Source organism: Bufo bufo, chromosome 6, assembly GCF_905171765.1.
Source record: "Bufo bufo chromosome 6, aBufBuf1.1, whole genome shotgun sequence".
Taxonomy (NCBI): domain Eukaryota; kingdom Metazoa; phylum Chordata; class Amphibia; order Anura; family Bufonidae; genus Bufo; species Bufo bufo.
The window spans coordinates 424,018,065-424,036,538 of NC_053394.1; the positions used below are offsets into that span (position 1 = coordinate 424,018,065).

Genomic DNA, 18,474 nt, shown 5'->3' on the forward strand with positions numbered 1-18,474 from the left:
TGGATGCTCTCTGACCAGCAGATAAACACTTCAAAGGTCAATAAAACACTGACCACCTTTGATGTTTGTGGAGGACATTTCCTAGTTTGCACAGAAGAAGGTCAGCAACGTATGGAGAATGTCAAAGAGGCATAGAGGGTGTAATACTTGCCACAGAATAGATCAGAAAGAGTCCCTGGATGTCGATCGTTTTATCGGTTTAGGTAGTTGCAGGATTGAGCCTATTTTGGTTCTATACATTACTATCCCATCCTTTCTGGGGTTCTCCTGTATAAGTATTATCCGACTAGCAGGTAAACACTTTCACATTCGATCAAACAATGACCATCTTCAATGAGGTTTGTTGATTGTGTAGTCTTTTGCTTGTTAAAGAGGACCTGTCCCCTCCCCTGACATGCCTGTTTTCATAGCTTCATGCTTTCCCCATGTAATAACAATTCTGGAGCATCTATTCTTATGTCTCTAGGTGTTGCCAGTCCTGTATTATTTCTACTAGAAGTTATGAATTAATTACTAGCAGTCTGCAGTAAGGGTACAGAGGGGTGGTAACAAGTTTAGGGTGTGTCCTTGCACAGTCTGAAAATGGCATCACTGATTGGATAGAGTGAGTCTGTGCAGGGACACACCCCCAAACTGGTTACCTCCCCTCTGTACCCTTACTGCAGACTGCTAGCAATTCATTGATAACTTCTAGCAGAAATAATAAAGGCATGACACAACATACAGACATAAGAATAGATGCTCCAGGATTGTTATTACATGGGGAAAGCATGAAGTTATTAAAACAGGCATGTCAGGGGAGGTGACAGGTCCTCTTTAAGGGTGTATTAGACACCGCCATGCCACAGACGATTGTCGGGAGGGAAGCGTTCGTTCCCGGCAATCGTCAGATAGCTAGTGGAGGACACCGCTGCTATTACATGCAGCAATGTCCACTGTGGCATAGGGAGGAGCAATTGCTATGCCATCACTCGTCCTCATGCAGGGCAGCAGTGTGCCGGCGGCAGATCACAAATTACACAGTGCGATCTGCTGCCGTCACCATTTTCATTTTTAAGCATGTTTAAAAATGACAATTGCCTGACGAACGAGCATCTGCTCATTTATCAGGCATTTGGTGGCAGTATTAGACTGCCATATAATTGCTAACAAGTGTTCAGGAACTCTCGTTAGCCATCATCTGCCAGAGAATGACAGTCTAATGCACCCTTTAGTGAAAAAAAATGGCCAATAAATTCTCAAGAAGGCCATAGACGGGAGATGGAAACTCACTATTTTGGCCAACACATATCTTAAGTCTATGGTGGGTTTACACTCGTCCGGTAGGTCAAATGATCTTTGGTGTGGATATCTCAATTATCTTTTCTGGGTGTTACGGACAATGGTTGTGGAACCAGTGTGCCAAGTGATCGATTTGTTGTTGGGCCAAACCCTAAGGGCATTATTCTGACGCCTCCCCGGTATTCACCCTTTAACCCCTGTACAGGGATGTGGAATTCACTGAGGGTTAGCAACCGGACCGCTACCTCTTGGGATGTTCCCAGTGTACTTGGTAGCCGTTCTACAGTGATCAGAGGCACTCATGTAAACACCAAAGAAACGGGCATGGCATAATTAAGAACCAGGCATTATATAAAACACAGACTAACAGAATCAGGTACCGAAAGTGGACCACAAAAGCGAGACATACAGACTTCTTGCACATGGACACAAGGATTTTAGGAACTTGGACACATTTTAGATATAGCAGAGCTTGGCAAGACTGACTTCAGGAGCTTGAACATATGGACTACAGGAACTAGAATATAGACACAGAAGATGCATACGGAAACAAGGCAAGACGATCGGAAAAGAACTAGGACAGAATACAGACAACACACAGAACATACTTTAGCAAACAAACTAGAACAAGACTCAGACTGTAACAAACCAGAACAATCCAGATACTAACTACAAACTAGGACTAAGACACAGACAGAGCCCAAACAGAACAAAGTAAGACATGGCAAGACAGACAAGAGACAAGGGGAATCATTTACAAACAGGGCTACTTATCTTTTTGGCATAAGAAAAGTCACAAGAGGCTTTTTGCGTCTTTGTAAACGCGAGTGCGACAATATTTTATTGAAGGAGTGTCGAGGAAGTGGTGGGTGCCCGAAAAGTTTTAACTTCTGGCACACAGACTGCTTGCACGTGGATACACAGGGTGTCATTTACAAAAACTGTCGTAAAAAGCCACCCTATGCTGCCCTAAGGATCAGCCAATTTAGAAAGAGGCATAAATTAGATGTATCTATGTCAGTCCATGCGTCTGGCCTGGCCAGACCAAGACATGGCACTAAACTGCTTCCAGAAGCAGCTGATTCTGGCTCAGATGGTACAAGTGAAAAGCCATTATAACACGGGGCAGCAGACAGTGCTATGTGAATAGCGATCTGCTGCCCAGGAACAGTATGAGGACAAGCGATATCAGGAGCCATCGCTCGTCCTCATACAGTGGAGGTGATCTCTACAGTAAATGCAGCTCTTCACCTCCACTGACGAGCTGGCAATTGTCGGGAAGGAATGCTTGTCGAGCACTGTAAATGCACCTTTAAAGCATGGGCCTCATCAACTAGTCTACTCCATACACATCATATACAATGACTACGCCATACATAATCATCTTGCCTCATCCAACCATCCCATCAGCAAATAAGCAACACATACAATAAACGTGTCGAAAACAGAATCTTTCCAAAGTGTTTGATTTAGGGGTCAAAAAGAGCAAAAGAGTTATGGAGGTCCATAAAGTATTGATCCCCCAACGTCAATCCATCAGATGTTATAACAAAGTGTGTAAAAAACCATCAAAGCTTATCTCAAAAGAATAGGCTCCGGCAAAGAAAAACCCATCATGCCTGAAGCCCCAGGAGCAAAATCAAAGCCAAGGCTGAGAACTTCAACCACCCAGCTCTTCACTAGTCTACTCCATACACAATCATATACAATGACTACGCCATACATCAATCATCTTGCCTCGTCCAATCATCCCATCAGAAAATGAGCAACACATGCAATACATTGGTCGAAAACTAAATCAAACACTTTGGAGAGATTCTGGGGTCACAAAGAGCAAAAGAGGTCCATAAAATATTGATCCACCAACGTCAAGTACCTTAATCCATCACATGTTATAATGAAGTATGTGAAAACCATCAAAGCTTATCTAAAAAAAAATAGGCTCCGGCAAAGAAAAATCATGCCTGAAGCCCCAGGAGAAAAATCAAAGCCATGGTTGAGAACTTCAACTACCCGGCGCTTCACTCCCAATACAATGTATATGCTGGACTTTCACGAAGCTGGCATGAGACCTCTCTTGACCTAATGAAGTTCAGTCTACAAAAAGAAAAAAGAAAAAAGAAAAAGCAATCATCCTGACGTCTCTGGAGGAGAAACTGCTGAGATTTTCATTTATCCAGCACAGGGGTTGTCTAACAAGATTAGAGAGAAGTGATGTGCACCTATCTCATTTATTGTAGACTTCTGTAATGGGGGAGTAGATTTACAATCAATTTGAAGCCTATTAGATTAAATAAAACGCATTACCTTCCACTCAGAGTAATAGATGTCAATCAGTACCCTTGTCTTTTAATGGGATCATAATCCGCAAGGTGGCGGTGCACTTTTTTCTCCCGGAGGTGCTCCAGCTCCAGTGATGATGTGGTCACAAGGAGCACGTCACCGCAGAAGCCAGTCATTGGCTGGAGCGGCGCACGTGATCCTGCATGTGCACCACGCATGTAAACAGTGCGGGGACCAGAAGATGGAGACAGCGCTGGGGCCCACCGCGAATGAAGCAGGAAAGCATGAGTCTTCTGTCTCAGCAAGCGGGCTGAGGGCATTTGCTTAAAAATCATTATAATCGTAAAATCCCTTTAAAGCAGAATCTTACATATGAGACTGGCTGACCTGTGGCATGTGCGCTTGGGCAGCTGAAGGTGTTGGTCCCATGTTCATATGTGCCTGCATTGCTGAGAAAAATGAAGTTTTGATATATGCAAATGAGCCTCTAGGAGCAACGGGGGCGTTACCATTACACCTAGAGGCTCTGCTCTCTCTGCAACTGCACCTCCCTCTGCACTGTGATTGACAGGATCAGGCGTGATGATGTTTACACTGTCTGGTCTTATTAATCAAAGGGGAGAGTGGGCGACAGTTGCAGAGAGAGCAGAGCCTCTAGGTGTAATGGTAACACCTCCGTTGCTCCTAGAGGCTCATTTGCATATAATAAAACAGCAATGCGGGCACATAGGAACATGGGACCAACACAGATGTCTTCAGCTGCCAACGGCACATGTAACAGGTCAGCCAGTGTCTTAGGTGCAAATCTCCTGACAGATGCCCTTTAAGGCCCCCATACACATTAGTGTATTTTTGGCTAAACCGCTGAGAACGTGTATGTGTGGGGAGCAAGCTCTCAACTCTCCTCCTACAGACGATGTTGAGGGAGAGGAGGATCAGGCGAAGTGAATATTTTTGTGAGATCCTTTTGTCCTCCCTGGAGATAAGCCCTCGGTAGAGTAGTCTGGCAGCCACTTTCTCCTCTCTCTTCATTGAATACACATAGATATTCGGCTCAGAGAGTTAGGAAAGATAGCAGTCGGCTGAATGATCATTCGGCCAACAGCTATTGAATGTGCATGGCAACCCTTAACCTTGGTTGAACAAGTCCCCAGGGTAAGGGATCTACCCAGGGACGTAGCTATAGGGGGTGCAGAGGTAGCAGTCGCTACTGGGCCCAGGAGCCTGAGGGGCCCAAAGACCCTTGTGCTATATAAGAAGACACCAGTATTATAGCAAATGCATACTGGTCAAGTTGCCGGCTGGAGGGAAGGGGTTAGGTCAGGAATTTGGCATGGGGGGGGGAGGAAGGTGCCGTTTAAATTTTTGCCTCAGGCAGCACGAAGGCTATGTGCTTCCCTGCCCCTGGCCACAAAGCACTGAGGGAAGGGGGGCCCAAGCTGAACTCTTGCACCAGGGCCCATGAACCTTTAGCTACGCGCCTGGATCTACCAAACTGTCAACTTCAAATGAGGTTGACCTCACGGACCAAATATGGTGGAGCCATTTTTTTCCATTGTGTATTGGAACGTTAAGACCACCGCAATGCAACGGCAGATCCCTACCTATCTTCACAGCAGTGCTGCGCCTCTGTAAATGGCAGACGGTCACTGCGTACTACAGCTCAGGTAGGACACAGGCTCCTTGCAGTACATCAAACAAAAAAACTATCCGACACAAAGGCTAAAAGCAGATCCGATTTTTATTCGACGGCAGACTGGATGAAATTACAGTCCAGAAGTTCAGGAGACGCTTGCGCGTTTCCAGCACCTTTTGGTACGTGCAGTCTCAGCCTGGAGGTAAGCAAGACATCATTCTGTAGCTGATCACGATTGCCTTCAAGAACCGTTTCTGGGCGTACCAACTTTATTTATGCAAATCATACACCTCACGCGTTTTAGGACCTTCAGAATGCATTAAGAGATTGAAAATAGGATGTAATGGTGAAAAAGGTATAATTTAATTCCTACTATTTTCTCAAGCGGTGCAGTCTGGACCGCTTTTCCAGCAGTGGGAATGAAACTGCATTCGTTCAAAATACAGAGGCGATTAATAGAGGGGGCCACTGATCGGAGGAGAAGGGAGTCTATTAACTCCCTAATGGGGCAGACAGAATACTCCATGAAAGTGTTTTTTCTTGTACAATGTACCAGGACGTGTTACATTAAGCCTTTTACGAGGCTCAGGCAGCAAGATGTCTGCAGACATATACCGGTGTAAGACACCTGACCCTACATTTCAATTTAACAAAATGACAGCAGAGAACAACCTTTCGTTTTTTTACCGCCATGATAATGGCTGACTGGGGCAACGAGCCGTGAATTACGACTGTCTGCAGTCTAATGGGAGCTCCTCCAGCCTGCAGGACCTGTAACTTTTCTGAAATGACAATTACGTCTGCGATAGAGAGATGTGGAGGAGACAGAGCAGGACTCTATGTACCCGCCAAGGCTGCGCTGCACAGGGAACAGACGTCAATACGCGACACTGCCAAGTGCCCAGGAATGGACGGAGGGGAAACAACTGCGGATTCCTGCCAGCGAAATATAACCACCATGAAGGATGGAGTGGCTTTATTCCCATAGATCATACACAAGATGCAGCAATTGGCTATGCAATATAATGAGTCAATTAAACTTGAAGGAAACCTACAAGCAAGGAGGGAAGTATTCTGAAGCCCTGAATTAACATTTAAAGAAGTATTCCGATTTTAGCAAACAAATGGAAGTTCCCAAAGTCTCTGCATGCAGTAAGAAGCTTTAAGCTTTGCTTCTAGTGGATACAAATCTGCCCTGCTCATCCTGTATTATACCCCAGAGCAGCATTCAATATTCTGCTGGTGCAGTCACTGTGTACATACATTACATTACTTATCCTGTACTGATCCTGAGGTACATCCTATATTATACTCCAGAGCTGCACTCACTATTCTGCTGGTGCAGTCACTGTGTACATACATTACATTACTTATCCTGTACTGACCCTGAGTTACATCCTGTATTATACTCCAGAGCTGCACTCACTATTCTGCTGGTGCAGTCACTATGTACATACATTACTTATCCTGTACTGATCCTGAGTTACATCCTGTATTATACTCCAGAGCTGCACTCACTATTCTGCTGGTGCAGTCAGTGTGTACATACATTACATTACTTATCCTGTACTGATCCTGAGTTACATCCTGTATTATACTCCAGAGCTGCACTCACTATTCTGCTGGTAGGGTCACTGTGTACATACATTACATATCCTGTACTGATCCTGAGTTACATCCTGTATTACACCCCAGAGCTGCACTCACTATTATGCTGGTACAGTCACTGTGTACATACATTACATATCCTGTACTCATCCTGAGTTCCTTCCTGTATTATACTCCAGAGCTGCACTCACTATTCTGCTGCTGGTGCAGTCACTGCGTACATACATTACTTATCCTGAGTTACATCCTGCATTATACTGCAGAGCTGCATTCACTATTCTGCTGGTGGAGTCACACACAGGTGCAGGGTTCACTAAAGACATAGTACAGTTATCAGAGTTGTGACTAAGGCTCCATTCACACGACCGCAAATGGGTCCGCATCCGTTCCGCAATTTTGCGGAACGGGTGCGGACCCATTCATTTTCTATGGGGACAGAATGGATGCGGACAGCACACAGTGTGCTGTCAGCATCCGCATTTGCGGAGCGCGGCCCCGATCTTCAGGTCCGCAGCTCCTCAAAAGATAGAACATGTCCTATTCTTGTCCGCAGCTTGCGGACAAGAATAGGCATTTCTATAGGGGTGCCGGGCGGGTGTGTGGCGGATCCGCAATTTACGGGTCCGCAACACACCACGGACATGTGAATGGAGCCTGACTGTGTATGGCCACCTTAGAGGGGTTGTCCAGCCTTATGGCTGTTTTTAGCTAATCCCAGAGTGTTGCTCCTGGTGAAAAAAATCATACTCACCTGTTTCCCGACACTCTGCTCTGGTTTGGTCCATGGGCTGATCCGCTGCAGCCAATGACTGGCCTCAGCAGTGACGTGTTCCCAAGTAGCACATGACCCAGCGGTGAGATGCCACTTTGGGACACATCTCCCCCAGGCCAGTCACTGGCTACAGCCGCTCACATGACCCCTTCCAAAAGTTTACAGGTCGCGAACTTGCAGATCACCGATGGAGCCATGGCGCCGGAACTAGGCGTCGGGAAGCAGGTGAATATGATTTTTTACTAGGTCCAAGGCGGTCCTGTAGCTAGTAAAAAAATATAAAAAATACCATAAGGCTGAACAACCCCTTTAAAGAGGTTACCAGGATTAGAAGAATGGCTGCTTGCTTTCCAAAAACAGCACCCCCCTACTGATGGGTTGCATCTGGTATTGCAGCTCAGCTCCATATCAGAGAAAAAGAGAGTTTAAGAGCTGAAGCGTCGGATCTGGAGATCTTAGCACAAAAATGAGCTCTGGGACACACAAAGTCAGGAGAAATGACTATCATCCCGTCCAGGACGAGAGGTGTGATTCTTCCGAAAATAGCCAAGTGTGTTCCTCTGTTACTGAGATGCCCTTATCACTTGCCAAAGGCTTTTCGCTTTGCAGACACATCAGGAATGAAGGTAATAAAAGTTGATTTAGTAACTAAATCTATGTAAAGAGGGATGTTTGGTTTGAACACTCCAAATAGGAGTCTCATCGATCAGCCACAGTGGCTACAAAGCGTCTCTCGCCTTGGAGGACCCAGCAAATCAATGCTTCACTGATTTCAATGAGTACTGTGTAATACTTCATTTCACCTGTGGAGGCACTACAGGGAAACTGAACATTTGCTGCCAGGGTTCACCATTGATTACAGACGATCCCTTAGAGACCCAAAAGGGGGAGCACCCTGTAATTAGCTTACTGTAAGGGGACCCTTTAAACAATAAGGGATTGTCAAAAGCGAAGAAAAATGTCAAAAGTTTACAATATAAGGAAGACGCCCATGTGGTTCAGTCAACCAATTATGAAATTGCCTGTATAGCTAATAAACAGGGGGTTTACCAATCTGACCCCCATAAGACAGAGTTCAGACTATCAGCAAAGAGTGGCTCTCGTTCTATAGCATCTGGTAACTCCACTTACTCTCAGTCTCGAGAGCCTTCAGGGGACCTTGCAAAGGAAAAGTGGTTGTCCAAGTCACAGCATGGTCTACGTGCCATGGGATGCCCTGACTGGCTAAAATACTTGGAGCCTGTCAGACCGACCTTCTTTTACACTGAGAGAAACATGTTTCATTTTGGCCCCAGGACCAAGAGTCTGGGGAACCAGTCAGTGCACGTTACTGCTTTCAAAAAATCCCATTCACATCACGTTACTAGAGTGTAGACAAGAGCTGCGTTCACAGTTCTGCTGGTTGCTTCTGGAAACAGTCAAAAAGCTGTCTGTCAGCAGCTCCGGAGTATAATACAGGATGTAACTCAGGATCAGTACAGGATAAGTAATGTAATGTATGTACACAGTGACTACACCAGCAGAATAGTGAGTGCAGCTCTGGAGTATAATACAGGATGTAACTCAGGATCAGTACAGGATAAGTAATGTAATGTATGTACACAGTGACTGCACCAGCAGAATAGTGAGTGCAGCTCTGGAGTATAATACAGGATGTAACTTAGGATCAGTACAGGATAAGTAATGTAATGTATGTACACAGTGACTACACCAGCAGAATAGTGAGTGCAGCTCTGGAGTATAATACAGGATGTAACTCAGGATCAGTGCAGGGTAAGTAATGTAATGTATGTACACAGTGACCCTACCAGCAGAATAGTGAGTGCAGCTCTGGAGTATAATACAGGATGTAACTTAGGAACAGTACAGGATAAGTAATGTAATGTATGTACACAGTGACTGCACCAGCAGAATAGTGAGTGCAGCTCTGGAGTATAATGCAGGATGTAACTCAGGATCGGTACAGGATACGTAATGTAATGTATGTACACAGTGACTCCACCAGCAGAATAGTGAGTGCAGCTCTGGAGTATAATACAGGATGTAACTCAGGATCAGTACAGGATAAGTAATGTAATGTATGTACACAGTGACCCTACCAGCAGAATAGTGAGTGCAGCTCTGCAGTATAATACAGGATGTAACTTAGGAACAATACAGGATAAGTAATGTAATGTATGTACACAGTGGCCCAGATTCAGGTAGATTTGCCCATTACTTACACCTCAGCCGCTCAGCTGAATTTCTCTGCGCTGGAGCAATTTTGCCAAATTGCCACCTGATTCAGGAATCGTTTGTTCATTTAATTTGCTCCTGTTTAAGGCAAAGCTGAGGGCGCAAGGCCGTGCAAGTCAAAGTGGGTGTGCCCCTATGTAAATGAGGAATTTTCGGCTCAGCAGAGGTTTGCTAGCATAATTTCAGGGCAAATCCTGCTCAGCAGCTTGCACTGAGCAAATAAATAGGAGCAGACTTGCGCAGGTTCTTTGCTGAATTTCATCCTGCTTTTTCCTCCCCCCCCCTCCTCCCCCCACCCCTCCATCCCCACCTCATGCCTCCTCCGCACCACGGAGATTGAGGAGCCAGAGCCGGGGCACCCTTGGCCCAAAGAAAAAAACAAAAAAATAATTTTATGTCGACATTTTTTTGCACAACACAATATGATTTTTTTATTATTTTTCTATATGCTCAGGATTTGGGATTTGGATTTGGGTCGGGCTGCTGATGTCATCCTGCAGGATTGTTACCAACTCAAGGATGACTTCAGGGCTAAAGCGAAACATGCGATACACCTCAGTATCAGGCTTCATGCACACGACCGTTTTTTTTTGCGGTCCACAAAACGGATTTCCGTTGTTCCGTGATCCGTGACCGTTTTTTCTTCCGTGGGTCTTCCTTGATTTTTGGAGGATCCACGGACATGAAAAGTGAAAAAAAAAACTAAGTCAAGTTTCCATTGAAAATGATAGGAAAAACGGACACGGATCACGGACACGGATCACGGACGCGGATGAGTATCTTGTGTGCATCCGTGATTTTTCACGGACCCATTGACTTGAATGGGTCCGTGAACCGTTGTCCGTGAAAAAAATAGGACAGGTCATATTTTTTTCACGGACTGGAAAAACGGATCACGGACGCGGAAGCCAAACGGTGCATTTTCCGATTTTTCCACGGACCCATTGAAAGTCAATGGGTCCGCAAAAAAAAACAGAAAACGGAACAACGGCCGCGGATGTACACAACGGTCGTGTGCATGAGGCCTCAGTCATCTGAAAAAGGTTGTAGCGCCCTCTGTAAATCCTCTCCCGTGCCCTCCTACGAGTCGGCTCAGTCAATAGAATATCAAGAACCATAGCTGCCCCTGGCATGTTGGTGCAGAGATGTGAGGTCCCGAAAATGTGGGTGCTCTGCTTGTTCAGATCGTCTGTCTAGGTGCTGCTGAAGTTGCGCGCTCCTTCAGATGACATTTGGCCATCTTTTGCTAACTTGCCCCTGCTTTTAACAGGAGCAAGTTTGCCCAGGGAAAAAAGCTTGCACGCTTCCAGCGCAAGATGCGCATCACACGCGCATGTTTCTGAATCATCGGCAGTACCTAATTTGCATATTCGCTGAGGGAATTCCATGAAGGCGCAACTTACACCCCGCGCAAAATTGCGCAGGAACAGCTAGGCTGCGTGCGCGGGAAAATGGCCGCATTTCAGGCTTAACTGGTTTACAGAATCAGCCGCAAATTTGCATAGGAGCAAATCAGTACTTGCGCGGCGCAAATCACACTTGTTCCCGCGCAAGTGCTTCTTGAATCTGGGCCAGTGACTGCACCAGCAGAATAGTGAGTGCAGCTCTGGAGTATAATACAGGATGTAACTCAGGATCAGTACAGGATAAGTAATGTAATGTATGTACACAGTGACTCCACCAGCAGAATAGTGAGTACAGCTCTGGAGTATAATACAGGATGTAACTCAGGTTCAGTACAGGATAAGTAATGTAATGTATGTACACAGTGACTCCACCAGCAGAATAGTGAGTGCAGCTCTGGAGAATAATACAGGATGTAACTCAGGATCAGTACAGGATAAGTAATGTAATGTATGTACACAGTGACTGCACCAGCAGAATAGTGAGTGCAGCTCTGGAGTATAGTACAGGATGTAACTCAGGATCAGTACAGGATAAGTAATGTAATGTATGTACACAGTGACTCCACCAGCAGAATAGTGAGTGCAGCTCTGGAGTATAATACAGGATGTAACTCAGGATCAGTACAGGATAAGTAATGTAATGTATGTACACTGTGACTGCACCAGCAGAATAGTGAGTGCAGCTCTGGAGTATAATACAGGATGTAACGTAATGTATGTACTAGGGCTGCAGCTAACGATTATTTTAGCAATCGAGTATTCTACTGATAATTTTTACGATTAATCATGTACTCTAATAAGAAAAAATTAATTAATAGACTGTTTTCCTTTATAAAAACTCATCATTCCCCCTGCCATCAGTCCCCAACACCCTTCGTTCCCCCCAGTGCCATCAGCTCCATTCCCCCCAGTGCCATCAGCTCTCCCCCACCCCAGTGCCATCAGCTTCACTCCCCCACCCAGTGCCATCAGCTCTCCCCCACCCCAGTGCCTTCAGCTCTCCCCCACCCCAGTGCCATCAGCTCTCCCCCACCCCAGTGCCTTCAGCTCTCCCCAACCCCAGTGCCTTCAGCTCTCCCCCACCCCAGTGCCATCAGCTCTCCCCCACCCCAGTGCCTTCAGCTCTCCCCCACCCCAGTGCCATCAGCTCTCCCACACCCCAGTGCCATCAGTTTTCCCCCACCCCAGAGCCATCAGCTTTCCCCCACCCCAGAGCCATCGGCTCTCCCCCACCCCAGTGCCATCGGCTCTCCCACACCCCAGTGCCATCAGTTTTCCCCCACCCCAGAGCCATCAGCTTTCCCCCACCCCAGAGCCATCGGCTCTCCCACACCCCAGTGCCATCAGCTCTCCCCCACCCCAGAGCCATCAGCTCTCCCACACCCCAGTGCCATCAGTTTTCCCCCACCCCAGAGCCATCAGCTCTCCCCCACCCCAGTGCCATCAGCTCTCCCACACCCCAGTGCCATCAGTTTTCCCCCACCCCAGAGCCATCAGCTCTCCCCCACCCCAGAGCCATCAGCTCTCCCCCACCCCAGAGCCATCAGCTCTCCCCCACCCCAGAGCCATCAGCTCTCCCCCACCCCAGACCCATCAGCTCTCCCCCACCCCAGACCCATCAGCTCTCCCCACTCAATGCCATCAGCTCCACTCCCCCTTGTGCCATCATCTATCCCCCTTGTGCCATCGTCTCTCTCCCCCTTTTGTCATAGTCTCTGCTCCCCTCGGGCCACCTCTCCCCTAAGGCCGGGCCACACTTCAGTTAAACCACGGATGCACGGTCCGTGAAAGCCCAGCCTGCCCTTCTCCTGACACCCAGAGTACACAGCGCTATTGGTAGCTATGACGCTGTGCACCCCGGGCGCCCAGCCTTAGTCGCGGCCCCACCCCCTCGGTTTCACCAACTTACGTTTCCAGCACGAGCGCTGCCGACACTCCATCGTTCGGCGCTGGTCTAGGCCTGATGTCACACAGCGCATCAGGTCACGACGTGCGTACGTTAGGAGGTCAGTGCAGCGCGGGAACATGGACGTGCTGTGGAGTGCCCAGAGGCCCCCCCCGCTGAAAGGTGATTATTATGAGCGCATGGCAGGCCAGCGGGAGACCACGGAGCGGGAGTAATAGCAAGCGCCTCACTCCCGCTCCGTGGTCACGTGACACAAACGAATCCTCGATGCAAAAAATTTGCATCGAGGATTTTTTTGTGTCGAATTACCTGATTTAACTGAGTACTCGTTGCAGCCCTAGTATGTACACAGTGACTCCACCAGCAGAATAGTGAGTGCAGCTCTGTAGTATAATACAGGATGTAACTCAGGTTCAGTACAGGATAAGTAATGTAATGTATGTACACAGTGACTCCACCAGCAGAATAGTGAGTGCAGCTCTGGAGTATAATACAGGATGTAACTCAGGATCAGTGCAGGATCAGTACAGGATAAATAATGTATGTAGACAGTGACTGCACCAGCAGAATAGTGAGTGCAGCTCTGGAGTATAATACAGGATGTAACTCAGGATCAGTACAGAATAAGTAATGTAATGTATGTACACAGTGACTCCACCAGCAGAATAGTGAGTGCAGCTGTGGAGTATAATACAGGATGTAACTCAGGATCAGTACAGGATAAGTAATGTAATGTATGTGACAGTGACTCCACCAGCAGAATAGTGAGTGCAGCTCTGTAGTATAATACAGGATGTAACTCAGGTTCAGTACAGGATAAGTAATGTAATGTATGTACACAGTGACTACCAACAGAATAGTGAGTGCAGCTCTGGAGTATAATACAGGATGTAACTCAGGTTCAGTACAGGATAAGTAATGTAATGTATGTACACAGTGACTGCACCAGCAGAATAGTGAGTGCAGCTCTGGAGTATAATACAGGATGTAACTCAGGATCAGTACAGGATAAGTAATGTAATGTATGTACACAGTGACTACCAACAGAATAGTGAGTGCAGCTCTGGAGTATAATACAGGATGTAACTTAGGATCAGTACAGGATAAGTAATGTAATGTATGTACACAGTGACTCCACCAGCAGAATAGTGAGTGCAGCTCTGGAGTATAATACAGGATGTAACTCAGGTTCAGTACAGGATAAGTAATGTAATGTATGTACACAGTGACTGCACCAGCAGAATAGTGAGTGCAGCTCTGGAGTATAATACAGGATGTAACTCAGGATCAGTACAGGATAAGTAATGTAATATACAGGGAGTGCACCAGCAGAATAGTGAGTGCAGCTCTGGAGTATAATACAGGATGTAACTCAGGATCAGTACAGGATAAGTAATGTATTGTATGTACACAGTGACTGCACCAGCAGTATAGTAAGTGCAGCTCTGGAGTATAATACAGGATATAACTCAGGATCAGTACAGGATAAGTAATGTAATATACAGGGAGTGCACCAGCAGAATAGTGAGTGCAGCTCTGGAGTATAATACAGGATGTAACTCAGGATCAGTACAGGATAAGTAATGTAATGTATGTACACAGTGACTCCACCAGCAGAATAGTGAGTGCAGCTCTGGAGTATAATACAGGATGTAACTCAGGATCAGTACAGGATAAGTAATGTAATGTATGTACACAGTGACTGCACCAGCAGAATAGTGAGTGCAGCTCTGGAGTATAATTCAGGATCAATACAAGAGAAGTAATGTAACATATTTATAAAGTGACTCTACTATTGCAGTTTTCCACATTTGTTGTTGGCAGCTCTGTTCCGCAACCATGACGTATGTTATCTGGCGTTGCCGTATTGAATGGTATTAATTACATGTCGATGAGCTGCTTTCTATGAAACCGCAGAGTAAATAGCACGTATCACATTACATTCATAAGTCATATTATATGTGTGTTCCTCCTAGTACAAACCTCATACCTGCCGCCTTCCTTTATTTGGCGGTGGGGATCCTTCTTACAAGACAAGGAAATGTAAACCCGATATTAAATCTGTGTAATTATAATTACATAAAAATCTGCATTTTACACAGTAATTTTCGCTGTTGATGATTGAAATTTCTATAGATTAGGACTCGTTCAATTAACAGCACCGGTGAGGGCGGGACAGCATGGCTGGGGTAAGACTGCAATACTTCTCAAATTCCAGTGGATTATTAATCCTAAACATTGATAAAATTTAGGCTGCGCTTACACTGTACGTTTTAGAAAAAGTTCCCAGCGCATGCGCCGAACATATCCATTGTTTCTTCCATTAAAAGCCAGTGTCCATAGTCATCCTTGTACACAAACCATCAGGTCTGTTCCTATAGGTGAAATGATTAGAGCTCGGAGGATTGTAGTACAAAGGAGGATTTCCTCCTGGAAACATGGGAAATACCAGCTCAATGAAAGGGGCTGTCTCACCTCAAAAAATGGTGGCATACTGCTAGGATATGCCATCAATGTCAGATAGCTGCCGGGCCCAACCCTCCCTCTGCCTTCTGATCAGAGCCCAGTAGCAAAATCGCGGGGCTCCGATTTGTTGCCATGGCAACCAGGACACTGCTGAAGCGATCCAGGCCTCTGCCATGGCTTTCTCCATACTGAGCTATGCACGAAGCTCAGAATGGAAACTGTAGAAAGCCTATTCACCCTAATAGAGATCTATGAGGGTGAATAGGAGAGGGGATCAAAAGATCCCAGGTTCTAGCCCTCTAAGGGGGCTAATAGCTAAAAATATATATATATATGTGAAAAAAAAAGGAAAAAACAAAAAAAAATGTTAAATATTAAAAGTCTAAATTACCCCCCTTTCCCCATGTCTGCCCTATTAAAACATTTAAAACTAATTCCTGTCCATTGAATGCCGTACCAGGAAAAAAAAAGAAAAACACACAATTCACCATTTTTTTGTCACCTCCCCCCCCCCCAAAAAAAAATAGAATAACGGTGATCAAAAAGTCATATGTACCGCAAAAAACTGTACCAATAAACACTACAGTTCATTGTGCCAAAAACAAGCCCTCACACAGCTCTGTAAACCAAAATATAAAAAAGTTATGGCTGTCAGAAAATGGCGATGCAAAGAAAAGTTTGCTTTTTTCAAAGTAGTAAAAAAAAAAAAAACGTAGACAAGTTTGGTATTTCTGGATTCGTATTGAGCTGCAGAATAAGAATGTCGTGTCGTTTTTAGCGTACCGTGAAATCCGTGATGTCGAAACCCGAAAAACCTTGGTGGAATTGTGTTTTTTTATTCTTTATTTATTTTATTTAACCCCACAAAGAATTTTTTTCCTGTTTTCCAGTAACAGAAATGGTAAATTAAATGGTGCTGTTAAAAAATGCATCTTGTCACGCAAAGAATAAGCCTGCTACTTAACCCCTTAATGACCAATGACGTCATGTGTACATCATGATGTGGTGTTAGTTACCGCATCTTGACGTACACAGTACGTCATGAGATCAAAGTGTCACCGCAAGTACACTTGCGGTGACACCGGCATGTAAACGGGTGTCACGGACAGCAGAGCTGTCCGGGCACCCGGCAGGGGACCAATCAGCCTGGTCCCTGCCTTTGAATTGCTGCGATTGGTCAGTCAGATTTGACTGACCAATCGCAGCCTTCATCAGTGCAGTTCCGATCTCCTCAGTGAGTGTTGAGGAGATCGGGGCTGCGCTGTGCAATCAGGATGGCCAAGCGGGACCCCCCACCCCTCTCCGCCCCCACAATCTTTAAGGATGGGGGAGCGGGACACCCCACCCCCACAATGTTCCAGAATGGCCGAGCGGTAGTAGATTGTCAGCTGTAACATACAGCTGACAATCTACTGTAACGGCCGACATCGGTGCTGGCACTGATGTCGGCCATTTAACCCCCTTCCATGCCAGACCGCTGTATGGCAGGGGTTAACAGTAAGAAAGCTCCCTCCCCCATCGGGCACTGCGCTGCTGTGGCAGCGTCCCTATTGATCATAACAGAGGGAGGGAGCTCCCTCCTTCCCCCTGCCATCGGGCCGCTGCTCTGCTGTGGCAGCGTCCCGCTACCTTACACAGGTATCCAGGCTTGCCATGGTATGTAATCCTGACAGGGTCCTGCCAGAGGCAGGAGTCTGATCAGGCTTACTGTGAATGAAAATACACTGCAGTACACTATACAGTGTACTGCAGTGTATTGTAGAGCCATCAGACCCACTGGATCTTCAAGAACTAAGTGGGTCTAAGTCAAAAAAGTGTCACCTCATCCCGCAAAAAATGAGACCCTACCTAAGACAATCGGCCAAAAAAGAAAAAAGCTATGGCTCTCAGATTATGGAGACACTAAAACAATATTTTTTTTGTTTCAAAAATGCTATTATTGTGTAAAACCTAAATAAATAAGAAAAAGTTTACATATTAGGTATTGCCACGTCCGTAACGACCTGCTCTATCAAAATATCTAACCCCTCAGGTGAACGCCGTAAAAATAAATACATTTAAACTGTGCCGAAATTACCAATTTTTGGGTCACCTTGCCCCAAAAAGTGTAATAATGAATGATCAAAAAAATCATATGTATCCAAAAATGGTACCAATAAAAATGTCAACTCTTCCTGAAAAAAAGAGCCCCTGCACAAGACGATCAGCAAAAAGATTTCAAAAAAATATGGCGTTCAGAAAATGGAGACACAAAAACACAATAAAATAAAAAAAAAGCTTTATTATGTAAAACTGAAACAATCAAAGTAGACATATTTGATATCATCGCATCTGTAACAACCTGCTCTATAAAAGTAGCACATGATCTAACCTGTCAGATGAACATTGTAAAAAACGAAAAATTAAAATGGTGCAAAAAACATCCATTCTTTGGTTACCTTGCCTCACAAAAAACATAATATAGAGCGATTAAAAATCATATGTACCCCAAAATAGTACCAATAAAACTGTCACCTTATCCCATAGTTTCCAAAATGGGGTCACTTTTTGATTGTTTCTACTGTAGGGTGCATCTGGGGGTCTTCAAATGGGACATGGTGTCTAAAAACCAGTCCAGCAAAATCTGCCTTCCAAAAACCATACGGCGCTCCTTTTCTTCTGCGCCCTGCCATGCGCCCATACAGCAGTTTACCACCACATGTGGGGTGTTTCTGTAAACCGCACAATCAGGGTAATAAATATTGAGTTTTGTTTGGCTGTTAGCCCTCGATGTGTTAAAGAAAAAAATTGATTAAAATGGAAAATCTGCCAAAAAAGTGAAGTTTTGCAATTTTATCTCCTTTTTCCTTTAACTCTTGTGGAATACCTAAAGGGTTAACAA

The 18,474-nt window shown here is 45.5% G+C and overlaps 1 protein-coding gene across 2 annotated transcripts in view; it reads right to left on the bottom strand.

Moving 5' to 3' along the window:
• The window catches only part of OGFOD3 (2-oxoglutarate and iron dependent oxygenase domain containing 3), a 130,462-nt gene that overhangs the window by 41,314 nt on the left and 70,674 nt on the right, over positions 1 to 18,474 (bottom strand). The window lies entirely within an intron of this gene.